At 45.6% G+C, this 23,036-nt stretch overlaps 1 protein-coding gene across 23 annotated transcripts in view; it reads right to left on the bottom strand.

The window, feature by feature from the left end:
- Positions 1–15,096, bottom strand: part of CELF1 (CUGBP Elav-like family member 1) — a 91,829-nt gene extending 76,733 nt beyond the window's left edge. For 11 of the 23 annotated variants that reach the window (XM_058447028.1, XM_058447053.1, XM_058447021.1 and 8 more), the window contains exon 1: positions 14,927–15,095. The gene's annotated coding sequence lies outside the window, so the exon portion shown is untranslated. Of the gene's footprint in view, positions 1–8,644; positions 9,373–14,926 lie in introns of those variants that run through there. The other 12 variants (XM_058447033.1, XM_058447034.1, XM_058447035.1 and 9 more) reach the window with 4 other exon arrangements.
- Positions 15,097–23,036: the final 7,940 nt, after the last annotated feature.

Genomic DNA, 23,036 nt, shown 5'->3' with positions numbered 1-23,036 from the left:
CAGGCTGGTCTCAAACTCCTGGCCTCAAGCAATCCTCTTGCCTCAGCCTCCTAAAGTGCTGGTAATGCAGGCATGAGTTACCACGCCTGGCCCATAATATTGTTTAGATATATTTGCAATCATCATTTGACCTCTGATATCAAATAATATCTTCTAGCTTTTTCTATCCTACATTATCTATGTATGGAAGACATTATATACCAGGTTGTATATAAATCTCCATTCCACCCAGGTGTGGTGGCTCACGCCTGTAATTCCAGCACTTTGGGAGGCCGAGGCGGGCGGATCACAAGGTCAGGAGATCAAGACCATCCTGGCCAAAAAATACAAAAAATTAGCCGGGCATGGTGGCGGGCACCTGTAGTCCCAGCTACTCGGGAGGCTGAGGCAGGAGAATGGCGTGAACCCAGGAGGTAGAGCTTGCAGTGAGCGGAGATCGCGCCACTGCACTCCAGCACTGGGAAAAAGACGAGACTCCGTCTCAAAAAAAAACAAAAAACAAAAAACAAAATCTCCATTTCAAAACTAGCTTGTCTCTTTTTAATTCCTCCTCAATAGTATTACAGGGAATTTTTACATTTCTCTGGAATAAAGTCTTTCAACCTAACAAACCAAAAGATCACAGGAAAAAAACAAAATCAAGTTAGAAGCACTAAACTGTCTTTCTCAGCGCTTCCCCCTCTCCCTCATTAACATTTCTCAAAGAGAAAAACACCACTGTGATGCTCCTCTCACAGATCATTCATGAAGTTACGGAGCTGGGACCAGACAGACTCCATCAACTGGGCACACAGCCACTCACCATTACCCTTTGTTTAAAGCCTCAACAGCCATTCAACCCACATCATTGTGTTCCACTCAAGCCCATCAACATTTTTTTAAGAGGAAACAATCAGGAAACTAAAACAAACGCCACTTAACTAGAAACGAAGAAAAGACTGAATCCATATGCCTCACAAACAAAAATTCCTAAAACTGACGGCTCACTTTAAGTTTCCTATCTGAAATAGCAGTATTATTTTTAACAGGCTCATATTCCTAAAAAAATTATAAACAAATAAACATAAAAAACTTGTTTAAAAAAATAAACTCATAATCTTGATGTGGCAAAGCATTCTAAACACCAAATGCAAACGCATATACTGAAGGAGTCAAGACCTCCAGCCACCTTTTGCCTGGGGCTAAGGAGTATGGGAAAAAGCACTCTTCCAAACAGCTGGGTGTGGTGGCTCAAGCCTGCAATCCCACCACTTTGGGAGGCCGACGCCGACAGATCACCTGAGGTCGGGAGTTTGAGACCAGTCATGGCTAACATGGTGAAACTCCGTTTCTACTAAAAATACAAAAAATCAGCCGGGCATGGTGCCATACACCTGTAATCTCAGCTACTCTTCCAAAGAGCCATGATCCCTGACAGGACGATTCTAAGTTTCAAATTTTACAGGTGCTGTGCAGAGCTCTGTACTAAGTCTAACTCGAAGTTATTTTGGCTGAAAATAACAGAAAGCTTACACAAAAACTAGAGTTAACTGAAAGGGTACTAGACCATCCCAAGAACTCCAAACAGGCCCACACCTGGAAATCCAGATTTAGGCATCCAGATTTCTGCTCTGCATGTGGATGGCTGCCCTCTCTCCAGAGCTGCATTTCTCATCTATGCTTCTTTCCAGATGAAATCTACTTACTTCTCCCTCCCTATGGAACGACCTTCACTGCTTCCACATGTACGAGCCTGAACTTGGCTGCATACCAGCATCTGATTTTATGTCCTGAGTGTTCTGAATGTAGGTGACTAATTGTATCTTAAAGACTTGAATCTCAGTTCCAATCTCAAATTCCTAGGACAAAGTGATTTGCCCAGCTTGGGCCAGGTGTCCACCTCTGGTGCAATAAGATATTACAAGATGGGCTAAATCACAAGGTATAATTAGAGTAGGGACTATACACCTGAACCACTCCCCTAAAGTATATGCAATACACTAAGCAGTAAGGCAGTTTCCATCCTCAAAAAGCTTAAAATCTTGCTGAAATAATAAAATATATCAATAAAATACTAAATCAGGTACAGGAATGAATGGACAGGAAAAGCCTCATGAAAAAGGTTAGCTGTGCACTAAATGACAAACAGATACTGAATCATGAGCAGGGAGGGGCTGAAGAGCATTCCTAAACACGAAATGTGATGTCTACTCCTCTTGCTCTAGCCATCTAGGAACTATAGACCTAAGGGATAAATAATCTTTTACCACATAAACAGCTTCCAGTAAAAGATCCTTGTTGAAAGCCTGCTATAAGGCTTAAATGACTTTGAACACAAAGCAGTGCTGCTTCATCATGCAGTAATCACCCACTAGCTGACAAATGTCAAACAGTTATGCATTTTCAAGCTGTCATCACCACCCTGACTTCCTTTCGCTCCCCGGCCCCCACAAGACTCTTGCTCAGAGAGCACTCAAAATCAGGCAAGCAGGCTGGGCGCGGTGGCTCACGCCTGTAATCCCAACGCTTTGGGAGGCCAAGGTGGGTGGATCACGAGGTCAGGAGTTCAAGACCAGCCTGGCCAAGATGGTGAAACCCCGTCTCTACTAAAAACACGAAAATTACCCGGGCATGGTGGTGGGCGCCTGTAATCATAGCTACTTGGGAGACTGAGGCAGGGAGAATGGCTTGAAACCAGGAGGCAGAGGCTGCAGTGAGCCGAGATCGCACCACTAGACTCCAGCCTGGGCGACAGAGAGAGACTCTGTCTCAAAAAACAACAACAACAACAACAACAAAACAATAAACAGGCAAGCAGCCAGTAAATGGCACAGGTGTTTCTCACTGAAAATATCCCACCCAATCTAGCATGGTAAGTTAGCAGCAGCAACACCCAGACAGAATTCATCCAGGAAAGAAACACTAGCTGAGCTATGTGACTGCAGTGTGAGGGAAAGCGGCTGGAGCTTAAAAGTAGAATGTTTCCCATACACAAAAGCTAGAAGTACAAAGAAACTGGAAAAAGCCTACAGTAAATTATCTGTACAAAACAGAAATTAACAAAAACTTAACAGATGTCCAAATAATACTGGGTTAAAAAAGATAGTCTACTCACAGTAGACTATTAGTCACCCCACATTATCACCAATATCATACATATTCACACAGTCTGCAAGAGCTTACCTCAATCTCACATGAAACAAAAAGGTAAAAGAACAAGGAGAAAGTGGTGACAGTTTCTAACTTAATGATTATTTTGCTGAAGAGTAGCAATGTTACTATGAAAATGGAAACTACTTGGCCAGGCGTGGAGGCTCACACTTGTAATCCCAGCACTTTGGGAGGCCAAGGCGGGTGCATCTCCTGAAGTCAGGAGTTCGAGACCAGCCTGGCCAACATGGTGAAACCCCGTCTCTACTTAAAACACAAAATTAGCTGGGCATGGTGGAGCATGCCTATAATCTCAGCAACTTGGGAGGCTGAGGCAGAAGAATCGCTTGAACCCATGAGGCAGAGGTTGCAGTGAGCCAAGATCTCGCCACTGTACTCCAGCCTGGTGACAGGGCGAGGCTGTCTCAAAAAAAAAAAAAGAAAGAAGAAAGAAAGAAAATGGAAACTACTGACCCTTCAAAATTAAAAGTATAACACTACAAAATTAAACAGTCCAGGAATCAAAAAACTTCATTTTGCATAATCTCCAAACTAAAGACATTCCCCCAAAAACACAGTTTTAATGGAGTTATAACTTAGAAAGTAAAATTATTCAACTCCATTTTGTCAAAGCTGAATGTAGCTATAAAAAGAACTGGAGGTCATAAAGTTAGTGGAGAGTTCTTTCTAAAGCCGTATCGGGCTGGGCGCGGTGGCTCACGTCTGTAATTTCAGCACTTCGGGAGGCCGAGGCAGGTGGAATCACCTGAGGTCAGGAGTTCGAGACCAGCCTAGCCAACACGGTGAAACCCCATCTCTACTAAAAATACAAAAATTAGCCAGGCATGGTGGCAGGTGCCTATAATCCCAGCTACTCGAGAGGTTGAGGCAGAAGAATCGCTTCAACCCAGGAGGCGAAGGCTGCAGTGAGCTGAGATCGCACCATTGCACACCAGCCTGGGCAACAAGAGTGAAACTCTGTCTCAAATAAATAAAGCCATATCTGCACCCATGAACATATCTAAAAGTGGCACATCAAATTTGATTAAGTGAGATCCATCAGGTATCAATGCAATCACTAAACAAAAACTCATCATTCTTGTTGATAGTTTCTCCATTTTTTTTTTTTTTTTTTTTTTTTTTTTTTTTGAGACAGGGTCTCCCTGTTGCCCAGGCTGGAGTGTAGTGGTGTGATCTCAGTTCACTGCAACCTTCACCTCCTGGGTTCAAGCCATTCTTGTGCCTCAGCCACTTGAGGAGCTGGGATTACAGGCACGTACCACCACATCTGGCTAAGTCTTGTATTTTTAGTAGAGACAGTGTTTCACCATGTTGGCCAGGCTGGTCTCAAACTTCTGGCCTCATGTGATCCGTGTGTCTTGGCTTCCCAAAGTGCTGGGATTACAGGCGTGAGCCACCATGCTCAGCTTTAGAAAATATCAACAGGGGTGGGCGTGGCAGCTCACACCTGTAATCCCAGCACTTTGGGAGGCCAAGGCAGGAGGATCACTTGAGGACGGGTGTTCAAGACTAGGAGAGATCCCACCTCTGCAAATACTACAAAAATTAGCCAGGCGCAGCGGTGTGCACCTGTAGTCCCAGCTACTCGGAAAGCTGAGGCTGGAGGATCACTTGAGCTCAGGAGTTCCAGGCTATATTGCACCACCGCACTCAAGTCTGGGCAACAAAGAGAGATCCTGTCTCTAATGGAAAAGAAGGCCAGCATGGTAGCTCCTGCCTGTAATCCCAGCACTTTGGGAGGCCGAGGCAGGCGGATTGCTGGAGACCAGGGGGTCAAGAGCAGCCTGGGCAACATAGTGGGACCCCATCTCTCCAAAAAATAAAATTAGCCAAGCATGGTGTTGCGCACCTATAGTCCCAGCTACTTGGGAGGCTGAGGTGGGCAAGGATCACTTGAGGCCTGGGAGGTTGAGGCTACAGTGAGCCACGGTAACGCCACTGCACTCCACCGTGAGTGACACAATGAGACCTTGTCTCAGAAAACAACAGCCCAAAAAAGCCCAAAACTTTACAAATCTGGAACTTAATGAAGTGTAAAATAAACAAATACATATTCATGGCCTCCACAGCACAGCAGAGGTTAAAAAAAAAACTATAGAATTCCATAAAGAAACCTCCACTTTAAGAAGATTCTAAGCCAATTCTGTGACGAGGCCAAAGTTATTTTACAAAGGTCTCATCAAGGAAACTGTCTTCAAGGAAGGCATGATGTTGCCCTCCTGTAATCAGTCCCAACTACTCAGGAGGCTGAGACAGGAGGACTGCTTGAGCCCAAGAGTTTGCACCAGTCTGGGCTACAAAGCAGACCCGTGGACCCCTGTCCCCACCCCATCTCTAAAAAAAAGAAAGCTGTTTTTGGCAAATAAGGACTCTTGATACAATATAGTTTACAAAGCAAATAGCTAAAACTGATTGTCTTAAATCTGCATTACAACTCTAAATATTAGAGCCCTCCTCCCCGCCTCAACTCGTCACTTGAAACTACGAAGACCCAAGTGTCCCCTGTTACAAATCCAAAATATTCATTTATAATTTTCAGTTTTCTTTGAACACAGAAGCCTCCTAACAGTAGACTCTCACATAAAGTAGAAATAGTGAATATGAAACCTAGGAAACCATATTACCCAAGTATTCCACAAGGAACAATGCTCTGTTTATCCCTTAAGCCACAACAGACACAAGAAAATGCAAAACAAAATGCACTCATAAAAGGAAACAAAAGGAACACTGACATAGTAGCTACTGCTCATCTATGTATGGCACTGCTAGGCATTTCACCTGTGTTATTTATTTCATTTGGCTGAAATGCATTACTGACCCAAGAGACTAGTGGTATGCCCATTTTACACATGGAAAAAGAAACAGCATTATCAATACTGTATCAGGCACTGTTCAGTGCCTAGCCTAAGTTACCTCAATTAATCCTCACATTACTATTCTGAGTTGGTATCTCCACTTTAAAGATAGGAAAACAGGCCCAGAAATGTTAACTGGTGGTGCCCTAAATCCACTGTCCCAAGCTGTCACAGCTCTCCTTACCAGGCTGTGTTTATAAAGCCCATTCAAGTCACATCATTCTTTCAAACCATTTCCATTTTAAGGATTCCACAATCAAAAAATCAACTGTCAATTACAGAAAGACTTAATTCTCCAGATTTTCATCAAAATTTTCTTATTTCTATTTTATTTGCCTTTTGACCACTTCAGTGTACTGTAACTCTAGTATACGTGTTCTGGTAACTATAGGATTATACTAATAGCAATCAACTTTGGGAGGCTGAGGCGGGCAGATCACCTGAGGTCAGGAGTTTGAGACCAGCCTGACCAACATGGAGAAGCCCCATCTCTACTAAAAATACAAAATTAGCCAGGTGTGGTGGCACACGCCTATAATCCCAGCTACTCAGGAGGCTGAGGAAGGAAAATCGATTGAGCCCAGGAGGTGGAGGTTGCAGTGAGCTGAGATGGCACCACTGCACTCCAGCCTGGGCAACAAGAGTGACACTCACTCTCAAAAAAATAAAAATAAAAAAATCAAGAATCAAAGAATAGGCCAGACATGGTGGCTCACGCCTGTAATCACAACACTTTGGGAGGCCCAGACAGGCGGATAACTTCAGATCAGGAGTTCGAGATCAGCCTGGCCAAGCCTGGCCAATGTGGCGAAACCCCATCTCTAGTAAAAATACAAAAATTAAGACCGGGTGGAGTGGTTCACGCCTGTAATCCCAGCACTTTGGGAGGCTGAGGTGGGCGGATCACCTGAGGTCGAGAATTTGAGACCAGCCTGACCAACATGAAGAAACCCCATCTCTACTAAAAACACAAAAATTAGCCGGGCATGGCAGCGGGCACCTATAATCCCAGCTACTTGAGAGGCTGAGGCACAAGAATTGCTTGAACCCCTCCCGGCGGAGGTTGCAGTGAGCCGAGATTGAACCACTGCACGCTAGGCTGGGCGACAGAGCGGGACTCCATCTCAAAAAAATAAATAAATACTGACCTTCATTCAGAGCCATAAAGTCTCCAATACTCATTAAGAGGTTAATAACAAGAGTTAAGAGGTTATTAAGAGATTAATAAGGAGCATATTGTTAGTAACAAGGAGCATTAAGAGGTTAATAACAAGGAGCAAATCTGAAGTCTTATAGCATAAAGTTTGCCCAGCTGCTAGAGACCTTATTTTTATTTCTTCTCTTTTTAATACAAACGTTTTACAAAATTTGTAGGAAAATACCATAATTTTTGTATTTTTTGTAGAGATGAGGTCTAGCTATGTTGCCCAGGCTGGTCTCAAGCTCCTGAGCTCAAGCAATCTGCCCGCCTCAGTCTTCCAAAGTGCTGGGATTACAGGCATGCACTACCATGCCCAGCGCCTTTCTCTCATATGTATACGTGTGTGTGTGTGTGTGTGTGTGTGTGTGTGTGTGTGTGTGTGTGTATGTGTATATATATATTTTTTTGAGACGGAGTCTCGCACTCTCACCCAGGCTGGAGTGCAGTGGCGTCATCTCAGCTCACTGCAAGCTCCGCCTCCCAGGTTCACGCCATTCTCCTGCCTCAGCCTCCCAAGTAGCTGGGACTACAGGCACCTGCCACCACACCCAGCTAATTTTTTGTATTTTTAGTAGAGACGGGGTTTGACCGTGTTAGTCAGGATGGTCTCGATCTCCTGACCTTGTGATCCACCCACCTCGGCCTCCCTACATCTTTTTAAGGGAGAAAAATAGGAGAAAGGCCTTTCATGCAACTGACAGATACTCTCAGCATCTTTTTTTTTGGGGGGGGGGGGCAGGAGAGGGAATGGAGTTTTGCTCTTGTAGCCCAGGCTGGAGTGCAGTGGCATGATCTTGGCTCACTGCAACCTCTGCTTCCCTAGTTCAAGTGATTCTCCTCCCTCAGCCTCCTAAGTAGCTGGGATTACAGGCATGAGCCACCACGCCTGGCTAATTTTGTATTTTTAGCAGAGACGGGGTTTCTCCACGTTGGTCAGCCTGGTCTCGAACTCCCGAACTCAGATGATCCGCCTGCCTTGGCCTCCCAAAGTGCTGGGATTACAGGTATAAGTCACCATGCCCGGTCAACTTTCTTCACACTAGAACAGACTGAGAGACCTATCAGTATCTTTGAAATGTTCATACCTGAAAGTATTATTCTAACTAGGCCATTAATGACAGATTTACAAATTTATCTGTGCACAACATAAAATACCTAGAAATTGGTCCACCTAAGAAAGCCATTCATATATTACAGGTATAAAGCAAAGGCAGGAACTTGTCAGTTCTTATCCTCTTCATGTGATACTTTTTCAGCACACATTTTTTGAAAATGCTGTGCCAGGCACAGTGGCTCACACCTGTAATCGCAGCACTTTGGGAGGCTGAGGTGAGTGAATCACCTGAGGTCGGGAGTTCAAGACGAGCTTGACCAACATGGAGAAACCCCCGTCTCTATTAAAAATACAAAAAATTAGCTGGGCGTCTGTGGCGTATACCTGTAATCCCAGCTACTCGGGAGGCTGAGGCAGGAGAATCGCTTGAACCTGGGAGGCGGAGGTTGTGGTGAGCCAAGATCATGCCATTACACTTCAGCCTAGGAAACGAGAGCGAACTCTGTCTCAAAAAGAAAAAAAAGCAAGAAAATGCTGTACATTCAAAGATAGGAAAATCTGACTAGATTAGAAATTTAAAATGCTATAAACAGTGATTTGGATTATCGTTATAGACTACTTTATACATGCTGACATATTTGTATTTTCAAGAAGTTTGAATATGTCAGTGGACATCTCTCTGACTGGCAATCCACACGAAGAGCATGAATTGTAATCAATTAAACCTTTACAGAACTCCAAGAGGGGAGAAGATAGCAAAATAAAGGAGACATTCCTGACCTCAAGAAGTAAAGGAAGACAGCCATAAAAGGAAATTAGGGCCAGGCACGGTGGTTCATGCCTGTAATCCCAGCACTTTGGGAGGCCGAGGCGGGCAGATCACCTGAGGTCAGGAGTTTGAGACCAGCTCGGCCAAAATGGTAAAACCCATCTCTACTAAAAATACAAAATTAGCCAGGCTAGGTGGCTCATGCCTGTAGTCCTAGCTACTCGGGAGGCTGAGGCAGCTTGAACCCGGGAGGCGGAGATTACAGTGAGCTGAGATCGCGCCACTGCACTCCAGCCTAGGCGACAAGAGCGAAACTCCATCTCAAAAAAAAAAAAAAAAAAAGGAAATTAGGTTCTGATACATGCTACAAAATGATGCAGGTACCTTGAAAACAACATGCTAAGTGAAATAAGCTAGACACAAAAAGCCAAGTATTACATGATTCCAGTTACATGAAATATCTAGAATAAGCAAATTCACAGAAACACAGATAGATTAGAGGCTACCAGAGGCTGGGGGGAGGGGAAAATTGAGAGTTATTGCTTAATGGTAACAGTGATGAAAACATTTTGGAAAGATCACAGTGATGATTGCACAACATCTCAATGTAATTAATGTCACTGAATTATACACTTAAAAATGGTTAAAACGGGCCAGGCACGGTGGCTCACGCCTGTAATCCCAACACTTTGGGAGGCCGAGGCAAGTGGATCATGAGGTCAGGAGTTCAAGACCAGCCTGGACAAGATGGTGAAACCCTGTCTCTACTAAAAATATAAAATTTAGCCAGGCACAGTGGCAGGAACCTGTAATCCCAGCTACTCGGGAGGGTGAGGCAGGAGAATCGCTTGAACCAGGGCAACAGAGATTGCAGTGAGCCAAGATCAAGTCACTGCACACTAGTCTGGGTGACAGAGTGAGACTCCGTCTCAGAAAAAAAGGTTAAAACAACCTAAATGTAAGACCTAAAACTATACAACTCCTAGAAGAAAATATAGTGGAAAAACTTCATGATATTGGATTTGACAATGATTTCATGGATATGACACCAAATGCGCAGGCAACAAAACCAGAAATAAACAAATGGGACTATATCAAACATGAAATATTTTGTGTATCAAAGCATACAATCAACAAAGTGAAAAGGCAAATTACAGAATGGGAGAAAACATCTGCAAATCATCTATCTAATAAGGGGTTAATATCCAGAAAATAGAGGCTAGGTGCAGTAGCTCACATCTGTAATCCCAGTACTTTGGGAGGTCGAGGCAGGCAGATCACCTGAGGTCAGGAGTTCGAGACCAGCCTGGCCAACATGGTGAAACTCCCTCTCTACTAAAAATACAAAAATTAGCCGGGCGTGGTAGCACATGACTGTAGTCCCAGCTACTCGGGAGGCCAAGGCAGGAGAATGGCTTGAACCCGGTGGGCGGAGGTTGCAGTGAGCAGAGATCACGCCATTGCACACCAGTCTGGGCAACAGAGCGAGACTCCATCTCGAAAAAAAAAAAAAATCCAGAAAATATAAAGAACTTCTATAATTCAACAATATGAAATCAAAAAACTTGATTAAAAACTGGGAAATGGCCGGGTGCGGTGGCTCACGCTTGTAATCCCAGCACTTTGGGAGGCCAAGGCGGGTGGATCACGAGGTCAGGAGATCGAGACCACGGTGAAACCCTGTCTCTACTAAAAATACAAAAAATTAGCCGGGCGTGGTGGCGGGCGCCTGTAGTCCCAGCTACTCGGAGAGGCTGAGGCAGGAGAATGGTGTGAACCCGGGAGGTGGAGCTTGCAGTGAGCCGAGATTGCGCCACTGCACTCCAGCCTGGGCGACAGAGCGAGACTCCGTCTCAAAAAAAAAAAAAAAACAAAAAACTGGGAAATGGCCTTGAACAGACGTTTCTCCAAAGATAATATATAAATGGCCAAAGAAAAAGTATATGAAAAGATGCTCAACATCACTAGTCAGCAGAGAAATACAAATCAAAACTACCACAGTGAGGTATCTCACACCCATTAAGATGGCCATGAAAAAATAAAAAGTATTGTCGAGGATGCAAAGAAACTGGAACCCTTGTGGACTACTGGCAAGACTGTAAAATGATGCAACTGCTATAGAAAACAGTATACGGGTTCTTCAAAAAACAAAGAGACAAAAAAAAAAAAACACTATTCCAGTGGCCTGGATTCTTTCAAAATAATAAAAATTAAAAACAGAATTATCACTTGATCCAGCAATCCCAACTTTGGGGTATATATCCAAAACAACTGATATTGTTCCAGAGGCTGGAATACCTATTTGCACACCTAGTCACAGCAGCACTATTCACCATAGCCAAGAGGTAGCTGCAACCCAAAAGTCCATTAGTGGATGCAGTCCATAAACAATTTGATATAAATATACACAATGGGGTATTAGCCTTAAAAAGGAAATAAATCTGGTCACACAGTACAACATGGATGAGTCTTGAGGACATTACACTAAGTGAAATAAGTCTGTCACAAAAAACAGACATGGTATGATTCCACTTACATGTTACCTAAAGTCGTCAAATTCGTAGAAACAGAAATAATGGTGGTTACCAGGGGCTAGTAGGAGGGGGAAAAGGGGAGCTGTTGTCTAATAGGTATAGAGTTTCAGATATGCAAGATGAAAAACTCACAGATCTGTTTTCCAACAGTGTGAATGTACTTAATGTCACAGAACACTTAAAAATGGCTAAGTTAGTAAATGTTGGTTTTTTTTGTTTGTTTTTTTTTTTTGAGAGTCTTGCCTTGTCGCCCAGGCTGGAGTGCAGTGGCACAATCTCAGCTCACTGCAACCTCCACCTCCTGGGCTCAAGCGATTCTCCTGCCTCAGTCTCCCAAGTAGCTGGGACTACAGGCACGTGCCACCACACCTGGCTATTGTATTTTTAGTAGAGATGGAGTTTCATCATGTTGGCCAGGCTGGTCTCGAACTCCTGACCTCGTGATCGCCCACCTCAGCCTCCCAAAGTGCTGGGATTACAGGCATGAGCCACCGCGCCCGGCCAATTTTGTTTTTAACCACAATTTTAAAATGTAGGCCAGGCTCAGTGGCTCACATCTGTAATCAGAAGTTCAAAACCAGCCTGGGCAAAACAGTGACACCCTGTCTCTACAGAAAAAAAAAAAAAAAAAAAGGCCAGGTACGGTGGCTCACACATATAATCCTAGCACTTTGGGAGGCTGAGGCGGGCAGATCACCTGAGGTCAGGAGCTCTAGATCGGCCTGGCCAACATGGTGAAACCCCATCTCTACTAAAAATACAAAAACTATCTGGGCGCGGTGGTGGGCGCCTGTAATCCCAGCTACTCCGGAGGCTGAGGCAGGAGAATTGCTTGAGCCCGGGGGGCAGGGTTTGCAGTGAGCACTCCAGTATGGGTGACAGAGCAAGACTCCATGGCGGGGTTGGGGGGGACAGGACCCACATCCCAAAACTGTGACTAAGATAAGCCTATTTTGGGAAGATAGGCATGTCTATAGCATATAAAAAGGATGGGCAAGATAAAGACCCAATATTTAACAATCATCTCTGAGTGGTGGCACGATGGGTGAGTTTCTTCATTTTTTGACTTATCTGTTTTTTTTATAGTGAATCTGTAACTTCTGTATTAAGAAAAATACATGGAAATCTTTAGAAAAATAAATCATTTTGGCTAAAAACTTCACTGTCTGCCTATTATATCATGGGTATTTCACCATGTTACTGAAGCTGAACTAATACCATGCGAGACAGATGCTGTTTCTTTCATTTTGCAGGTGAGAATAAACTGAGGAGCAGAACAGTTGAGTGACTTGCCAAGGTTGTATAACTAGTAAATGACAGAGCAAGCATTACAATCCAGGCCTAGTTCTAACTTCAATTCAGGGTCCTTTCCCATTTCATTACATCTCAAAGGGCAGACGGCATTATTATTCATGATATTGTTTAAAAAAAAAACATAACCTTGGGCAAGTAAGTCACTTAAACTTCTAGGGCCCTCAGTTTCCTCATCCAAAAAGTGAAGGGGTTCTAGAAAAGATATTCCATCTCTAACAGCCCCTCTTGCTACTGGATCTTAAGTCTAGATAGCACAATCTCTAAAGAAAACCCTGGGTTTTCTTTAAAGGGGTCAGAATGAATGGTTGAATAGAAGTTGAGGCCTCTGATCTGGGCCAAAGGCCATTCTTAATGGAAACAGCTGGTGGACTGTCATGAGGAAAGAACCACTAGGGGAACCATAACCTTCCTGGTTAAAGCAACAGCTGAAAGCTCCAGCTTTGCTTTACCAACAGTGCTGCTTCGATCTTGGCTAACTCATGATCAGAAACCACCTACTAGGTAAGTAAAGCCAGAAGAATATAAAAATTAACACGAGAAGAAAATCACTGTAGCAATAGTTTGTGCATGCTATTGTAATTCCATGATTTTCTAAGTGGACTCCTTAATGCTAAAACAGAGAGGGTGATTCTATATGGAGACGCCTTCTTTCTCACCAAGGATTAATAGAGAGGCTGAAACTTCCATAGCGCTTGGAGAGAAGCTACACTTGTGGGCAAGGGGAAAGCATACAATTAAAGCCTTCCCAATTCACGGGTAATCAAAGACAGCGAAAAGACCTTTAAAAGGTGAAGTTCCGGGCGGGCGCGGTGGCTCACGCCTGTAATCCCCAGCACTTTGGGAGGCCGAGGCGGGTGGATCACTCGAGGTCAGGAGTTCGAGACCATCCAGCCTGATCAACATAGTGAAACCCCGTCTCTACTAAAAACACAAAAATTAGCCAGGCGTGGTGGTGCATGCCTGTAATGCCAGCTACTTGGGAGGCTGAGGCAGGAGAATCGCTTGAACCTGGGGAGGTTGCAGTGAGCCGAGATAGCGCCACTGCACTCCAGCCTAAGCAACAAGAGCGAAACTCCGTCTTCAAAAAAAAAAAAAGATGAAGTTCTTCTAAAACATTATTTCTAACCTCTTACACTGCACACATTATAAAGCATTTCATGCTCTTTAAAACTGTTATACAGCCTTTTTACTCGAAGGTAATAAACCTACAGCTCTCTCCTGGCGAGAAAGAGATTCCATTTTGGGGAAACAGATTCCAATCAAAATCTCACCACATTCCCCTCAACTATGAGTATGAGCCTAAACCAATGAGAAGCTCCTCGGTGCATGTGTAATGGTCTCCAAGAATTACAACAACATCCTGCCCGGAGGACCACAACCAACACAACACCGGGTTTAAATTCGAAGCCTGGTCCCTAGCGAAGAAAGGGCTTTAATGTGCACCCCCCGCTCCCGGGTACGAGATTCCTGCCCAGCTGCTAGGCCACGACTGGGTGAGCACCTGATGTGGGGGGAGGGCGAGCCAAGGCCCTAGCGGATCTGGGGCGAGGAACGAGGGGCTCTCGAGGCTCCGGAAAAGCGCTGCCTTCTAGGGGCGGGGACCCTTCGGCGCCCACAGGGGTGGACGCTAAGAACACGTGAGGCGACAGGGGCAGAGATGGGGTGTCCCGGGCAGGTAGCCTGGGTCCAGCACGGCAGCCAGAAAGAGGAGGAACACGGAGCTGGCCCTGGGCAGGGCACGAGGCCTCTGAGCCCTGAGGGTGAAGGTAAAGGGCGCGGGGAGAGGAAGCAAGGCCACGAGGAGGGCGGGTCTCCCTGGGCGCGGGGGCACGCGCTGGCCAAGCGCGATAGGACCCGGGGAGCCGGGGACCCCGACATGCAGGAGGAGATCGCAGCCCTGCCCCAGGACGCAGGGAACGAGGAGAGGCCGCGCCCGAGGGCCCTGTGACCCGCGGCCTCCCGAACCGGACCCGCCCCGCGGCGCCTCCCTCTTGCCTTCTTTCCCTCCCTCCCTCCCGCGGCCCGTTATCCTGCGGCCGCAGCACTCACCAGCGGCTGCACCTGAGCCCGCCGCTGCCTCAGCTGCTGCCTGCGCCTCTGCAGCCGCCGCCGCCGCCGCCTCGCTGCTGAGGCCGAATCCCTGGGGAGCCTCCGCGTCCCGCCGCCGCTGCCGCTGCCGCCAGAGCAGAACACCCCAAAATGGCGGCACTTCCGGCACCTACCACCGGCGGGGAGGGCAGAGGAGGAGGGGGAGCGCGGCGAGGGGGAGCGTATCACCGCGGCGCCTCCCGCAGCGCCGATGCGAGCGGAGCGCGGCGTAGGGGCGGGCCGAGCGCCGGGCGCTACAGCGCCCCCTCGGGCTGGGAAGTGGAGGAGCAGCCGCGCCTAAGCCCCTGGGGCCGCGGGCGGAGCCCTCAGCCGAGGCAGCTGCAGGGGCGCATCTCTTTGTCTCCGAGCCCTACTGGAGGGAAGAGCCAGACCTGGGAATCTGAAGTTCTCGACCCCGCCCACCGCACCCACAGGAGCTCTAGATGACCCTGGTGGGCAAGGAGGCACCCCTACTGGGCACTGAATAGGAGCATAATAAGATATTTGTTGAATAAATGGATGAGTGAATGAGTGACTGGTGCTTGGCCAGCGTTGGGCACATGGCACGCCCCTTTTTGCCCCAGCAGACAAGCAACAGCATCCAGGCCTTCCTTCTTTGCTGGGATGTGAATATGTGTGTTCCAAGTGCAGGGAGTGCCTTTTAGCAAGATAATCAGTGTGAACGCACAACTTGGCAACGATCGCTGCGACATCAGGAAGTTCACAAAGATTCTATTAAGAGACCGATTGCCCAGCCATAACCTGCTTTTACCAGAAAAAAGAAAAAAAAAATATATATATATATGTATATATATATTTTCTTAACAACTCAGGTTAGGTCTCTAAAGACTTCCTCCTGAGTTACTCTGGAATCCCTGGGTCTAGATGGAACGCAAGCAGTACAATTTGTTGTTGTTGTTGTTGTTGTTGTTGTTTAAGCCAACATTTCTTCTGTAGGTTCCAGACCTTGAGGCAGTTAAATGCAGATTAAGAAAGAAAACTTTGTTCTGGAAGCTTTTGGCCCCATCAACATGCAAATAACTCATGGGATGGTTTCTCTGTAACATCATCTGGCTTCCCAGAGAATATAATTTTTATACCCACAAATACTGATTATGTCCTACCTTACCACAAACAAGTGGGCTTCCAAGCAGAAGCCTCAAGGGTTTTCCTCTTTCGCCTTTGGGGGGAAAGAAAACTAACCACAGTTCTTCTGGTACCATATAGTCCTTAAATTGTACATGATCATATTCCCTAATTGTACTGGGTAGTTTTATAGACATTCATAATGCTGATATATGATCTTGTTCTTGTTAATAGTTTTATGTGTAATTGACTGAAAACATCCTATATTTATAGACCATTATAGCTTACAGAATGTTGTCACAAATATTACCATATATTTGCTGCTATAGGTTGTAGAAACGTTTCAAGCCGAGAATCTGTCTCCTTTTGTGCTCCATAGAATCATGTGGATATCCACATGGCTCACTTCCTCATCTCCTTCAGACTTTGACTTGAGTGTCACCTTCTTAGTCCAGTCTTCCCTGAGCACTCTATTTTACATTGCTTGCACGCATGGCCTGTGTGCACACACACACACACACCCATGCTTTCAATCCCACTTTCATTTTTATCCAAAACACTTATCATTATCTAACAGTTTTTTTTTGTTTTTTTTTTTGAGACAGAGTCTTGCTCTTGTCACCCAGGCTGGAGTGCAGTGGCGCGATCTCGGCTCACTGCAACCTCCACCTCCCAGGTTCAAGCAATTCTCCTTCAGCCTCCCAAGTAGCTGGGATTACAGGCGCGTGCCACGATGTCTGACTAATTTTTGTATTTTTAGTGGAGATGGGGTTTTACCATGTTGGTCAGGCTGGTCTCAAACTCCTGACTGCAAGTGTTCTGCCTGCCTCTGCCTCTCAAAGTGCTGGGATTACAGGCGTGAGCCACTGCACCTGGCCTCATAGTATATATATTTTTTTTTTTTTTTTTTGAGACGGAGTCTCGCTTTGTCGCCCAGGCTGGAGTGCAGTGGCGCGATCTCGGCTCACTGCAAGCTCCGCCTCCCGGGTTCACGCCATTCTCCTGCCTCAGCCTCTCCAAGTAGCTGGGACTACAGGCGCCCGCCACCGCGCCCGGCTAATTTTTTGTATTTTTAGTAGAGACGGGGTTTCACCGTGGTCTCGATCTCCTGACCTCGTGATCCGCCCGCCTCGGCCTCCCAAAGTGCTGGGATTACAAGCGTGAGCCACCGCGCCCGGCCGACCTCATAGTATATTTTGTATTTATATATTTTACTTGTTTTATTGACAGTAGCCCAGAAGGTAAACCAAAGGTAAACTTCATGAGGATAGAGGTTTTGTCTGTTTTATTTCACTGCTCTATCCTCAGGGCCTTGATAATGCCTAATCCATAGTACATGCTCAATAAATATTGTTGACTTAATGAATAGGTATATCTAGGTGCCAGACACGGAAAACGAAATGTTCAGCCTTTAGAAGCTTCTTGGAACCTGCCCATGAGCTAAATAAGGAAAAGCACCATGCCCGTCTTGTTATATCTCCAGTGCTTTTCACAGTATCTGACTCAATAGATATTTCTTTTTTTTTTTTTAATTTTTTTTTTAATTTTTTTTTTTTTTTTTTTGAGACGGAGTCTCGCTCTGTCACCCAGGCTGGAGTGCAGTGGCGCAATCTCGGCTCACTGCAAGCTCCGCCTCCCGGGTTCACGCCATTCTCCTGCCTCAGCCTCTCCGAGTAGCTGGGACTACAGGCGCCCGCCACCACGCCCGGCTAATTTTTTTTGTATTTTTAATAGAGACGGGGTTTCACCGTGGTCTCGATCTCCTGACCTCGTGATCCGCCCGCCTCGGCCTCCCAAAGTGCTGGGATTACAAGCGTGAGCCACCGCGCCCGGCCCTGACTCAATAGATATTTCTTGAAGAGCAAACAGAAACTTTTCCATGCCCATCTTGTTATTCTCCTAATATCTCCATTGCTTTTCACTGTATCTAACTCAATAGATACTTCTTGAAGAGCAACCAGAAGCTTTTTCCTATTCTATCTGCACCTTGACTTAGGGCTCCCATTTGCAAGGGAGGAACTTGCAAGGTATTAATATCACTCTTGCATTTAGTTACCAAAGAAGGCCACAGACTGTTAGCCCAAGGTTGGGGGGAAGAACAATTACATGAAGAACACAAATAGATCTTGTAACTTCAAAGGGTTTCAGCAACATAGACAAAATACTAAACAGTCCAAATACAAAAAAAGCCTAGTGTGAGATTTAAGAGTATATAAAGCTTCCTGTTTCATGTTTTGCCTTACAAATAGATTAAGATTTTTTTTTTTAAAAAATAGCCAATGTCGGCCAGGCGCAGTAGCTCATGCCTGTAATCCTACCACTTTGGGAGGCCGAGGCAGATGGATCACCTGAGGTCAGGAGTTCAAGACCAACCTGGTGAAACCCTGTCTCTACTAAAAAATACAAACGTTAGCCAGGCATGATGGCAGGTGCCTGTAATCCCAGCTACTCGGGAGGCTGAGACGGCAGAATCACTTGAACTTGGGAGATGGTGGTTGCAGTGAGTTGAGATCAAACCACTGCACTCCAGCCTGGGCGACACAGCAAGACTGTCTCAAAAAAAAAAAAAAAGCCAGTGTTAGTAAGAGTGCAGGGAAATAGCCTTCTTCAAGTGGTGGTGGGAGTAAAGTCCAGATAATCTGCCTAGAGGAATCTGAACTTTTACATACCTTTCTAGGAATTTATCCTGAGGAACTATTCATGGATAATGGCAGAGATTGTAACATTTTTAATTTTTTAAATTTTATTTTTATTTTTCTAGACACAGGGTCTTGCTCTGTCACTCAGCCTGGAGTGTAGTAGTGCTATCATAGTTTACAGCAACCTTGAACTCCTGGGTTCATGCAGTCCTTCCACCTGAACCTTGTGAGTAGCTGAGATCACAGGTGTGTGCCACCATGTCCAACTAATTTTTTTTCTTTTGTAGAGACAGGGGTCTAACTATGTTGCCCAGGCTGATCTCAGACTCCTGAGCTCAAGCGACCCTCCCCACTCGGCCTTCCAAAGTTTTGGGATTACAGGTGCGAGCCATGACACCTGGCCATAACATTGTTTAAACAGCATAAAATGTGATATAAAATGAGATTGATAAATTATGGTTCATTCATAGCCATATAATAATAGATAAATAATTATAGAGGAAATGATGATAGCCAGGCATGATGGCATACTCCCATAATCCCAGCTACCCTGGAGGCCAAGGCAGGAGGACAGTTTGAGGCCAGGAATTCAAATCCAGCCCAGGCAACATAACAAGACACCATCTCCATATAAATAAAAAATTTAAAAATGTTAGCCTGGCATGGTGGCATGTACATCTGTAGTTCCAACTACTTAAGAAGCTGAGGTAGGAGGATCCCTTCAGCGCAGGAGTTCCAGGTTGCAGTGAGCTATGATCACGACACTGCACTCCAGCCTAGGCATCAGAGGAAGACCCTGTCTCTATTTGGTTTTTATTTATTTATTTATTTTTAATTTTTTTCTTTTTGAGACGGAGTCTTGCTCTGTTGCCCATGCTGGAGTACAGTGGCACGATCTTGGCTCACTGCAACGTCCGACTCTCAGATTCAAGCGATTCTGCTGCCTCAGCCTCCTGAGTAGCTGGGATTACAGGTGCACACCATCACGCCCAGCTGATTTTTGTATTTTTAGTAGAGTCGGGGTTTCCCCATGTTGGTCAGGTTGGCCTTGAACTCCTTACCTCAGGTGATCCACCCGCCTCGGCCTCGCAAAGTGCCAGGAGCCACCATGCCCGGCCTATTTACTTCTCTTTCTTGATTTTTGTTTGTTTGTTTGTTTGTTTTGTTTTGTTTTGTTTTGTTTTTTTTTTTTGAGACGGAGTCTCGCTCTGTCACCCAGGCTGGAGTGCAGTGGCGCAATCTCGGCTCACTGCAAGCTCCGCCTCCCGGGTTCACGCCATTCTCCTGCCTCAGCCTCTCCGAGTAGCTGGGACTACAGGCACCCGCCACCACGCCCGGCTAATTTTTTGTATTTTTAGTAGAGACGGGGTTTCACCGTGGTCTCGATCTCCTGACCTCGTGATCCGCCCGCCTCGGCCTCCCAAAGTGCTGGGATTACAAGCGTGAGCCACCGCGCCCGGCCTGTTTTGTTTTTTTGAGACAGAGTCTGGCTCTGTGGCCCAGGCTGGAGTGCAGTGGCACAATGTCGGCTCACTGCAACCTCCCCCTCCCGGGTTCAAGCGATTCTCCTGCCTCAGCCTCCCAGGTAGCTGGGACTACAGGCACATGCCACCACACCCGGCTAATTTTTTGTATTTTTAGTAGAGACGGGTTTCACCGTGTTAGCCAGGATGGTCTCGATCTCCTGACCTCGTGATCCGCCCGCCTTGGCCTTCCAAAGTGCTTCCATTACAGGGGTGAGCCATCGCGCCCGGCCTATTTTTCTTTTTAAAGAGACAGGGTCTCGCTATATTGCCCAGGCTGGTGTGCAGTGACTTTTCACAGGCATGATTCCACTACAGATCAGCATGGGAGTTTTGACCTGTTTCATTTCCAGCCTGAGCCAGTTCACCACTCCTTAGGCAACCTGGTGGTCCCCCACTCTCTGGAGGTCACGACGTTGATGCCGAACTTAGTGCAGACACCCGATTGACATAGTGCACTACAGCCCAGAACTTCTGGACTCAAGTGATCCCCCTGCCTCAGCCTCCTGAGTAGATGGGACTTACAGGCACATGCCACCTCACCCTGCCCTTGTCTCTAAAAGAAAAAAAGAAAACTTTTTTTTTTTTGAGATGGAGTTTTGCTCTTGTTGACCAGGCTGGAGTGCAATGATGCGATATCGGCTCACTGCAACCTCCGCCTCCCAGGTTCAAGAGATTCTCCTGCCTCATCCTCCCGAGTAGCTGGAATTACCTGTACCCGCCAGCATGAACAGCTAATTTTTTGTATTTTTAGTAGACACAGGGTTTCACTATGTTGGCCAGACTGGTCTTGAACTCCTAACCTCAGGTGATCTGCCCGCCTCAGCCTCCGTAAGTGTTGGGATTATAGGTGTGAGCCACAGCGCATGGCCGGAAAGAAAACTCTTAAGGCCTGGTTACATTCAGGCAGTGCTGCGAGCATCACACTGCATCACATCTGGAGGCCTATAGCCTATGATGTCAAGTTGTCTGTCCTGCTTTCAGACTCATCAGTGGTTGAGGTGGCCCAAGCCTGATCCCTCTATGGTCAAGTTTCCTATGAGTGTTATATATATAATCAGAAAATCTACATTTTGGTAAAATAATGGATCTAGTCAATAGCCATCAATGGATAAAAGCATTAGATGAAACACTCATATATATATATTATATATTATAATATATAAATATATAACATATTTAATATATTATATAAATAATATATATGTATATGTATATATTTATATATTATATATGTATAATATAAAATATGTGTAACAATATAAAATATATATTATATAATAAAATATTATATATTATATGATATATTATATATCATATAACACATATATAATATACATTATATACATAATATATATTATATATTATATAATGTATACATAATATATATTATATAATGTATACATAATATATATTATATAATGTATATATTATAAATAGATAATATATAAAATATATATTATATATAATAATATATATTATAGTCTTGCTCTGTCTCCCAGGCTGGAGTGCAGTGGCGCAATCTCAGCTCACTGCAACCTCCGTCTCCCGGATTCAAGCAATTCTCCTACCTCAGCCTCCCGAGTAGCTGGGACTACAGGCACGCAGACTACAGATGGGGTTTCACCATGTTGGCCAGGATGGTTTCCATCTCCTGATCTTGTGATCTGCCCACCTCAGGCTTCCAAAGTGCTGGGATTATAGGCATGAGCCACTTCACCCAGCCTTTTTTTTTTTTTTTTTGAGACAAAGTCTCACTCTGTGGCCAGGCTGGAATGCAGTGGCACAGCTTGCTCGCTTTAGCCTTGACTTCTTAGGCTTAGGTGATCCTACCACCTCAGCCTCCCAAGTACCTGGGACTACAGGCACGTGCCACCATGCCCAGGTAATTTTTTAATTTTTTGTAGAGCTGGGGTCTCACTCTGTTGCCCAGGCTGATCTTAAACTCCCGGGCTCAAGCGATCATCCCACCTCAGGTAGATGTGAGCCATGGGCACCCGGCCAATGTAACTTTTTGAAAAGAATAAAGTAAATCTACCTCTACTGCACTGACAATGTAATATTCACAAAAATCACTGAGTGAAAAAAGCAGAGGCCGGGCGCAGTGGCCCATGCCTGTAATCCTAGCACTTTGGGAGGCTGAGGTGGGCAGATCACCTGAGGTCAGGAGTTCGAGACCAGCCTGGCCAACATGGTGAAACCCATCTCTACTAAAAATATAAAAATTAGCCAGGCATTTTGATGCATGCCTATAATCCCAGCTGCTCAGGAGGCTGAGCCAGGAGAATCGCTTGAACCCAGGAGGCAGAAGTTGCAGTGAGGAGAGATCGCGCCACTGTATTCCAGCCTTGGTGACAGAGCAAGACTCTATCTCAAAAAAAAAAAAAAAAAAAAAAAGCCAGACATTGTGGCTCACACTTGTAATCCCAGCACTTTGGGAGGCTGAGTCACGCAGATTGCTAGAGCTCAGGAGTTCAAGAGCAGCCTGGGCAACATGGCAAAACCCCATCTGTACAAACATTAGCTGGGCATGGTGGCGCACGCCTGTAATCCCAGCTACTGGGGAGGCTGAGGTGGGAGGATCACTTGAGCCTGGGAGGTCAAGGCTGCACTGAGCCAAGATCACACCACTGCTCTCAGCCTGGGAGATGGGAGTGAGACCGTCTCAATAAAAAAAAGAACAGAAAAGGCCAGAGGCATGAGAATCGCCTGTACCCAGGAGGTGGAGGTTGTAGTGAGTGGAGGATGTGCCACTGCACTCCAGCCTGGGTGACAGAGGCTCTGTCTCGAAAACAAAAAACAAAACATTTCATCTATATGGTT

Source organism: Hylobates moloch, unplaced genomic scaffold (genome assembly GCF_009828535.3).
Source record: "Hylobates moloch isolate HMO894 unplaced genomic scaffold, HMol_V3 SCAFFOLD_11, whole genome shotgun sequence".
Classification (NCBI taxonomy): domain Eukaryota; kingdom Metazoa; phylum Chordata; class Mammalia; order Primates; family Hylobatidae; genus Hylobates; species Hylobates moloch.
This window is presented reverse-complemented; position numbering and strand designations above follow the sequence as displayed.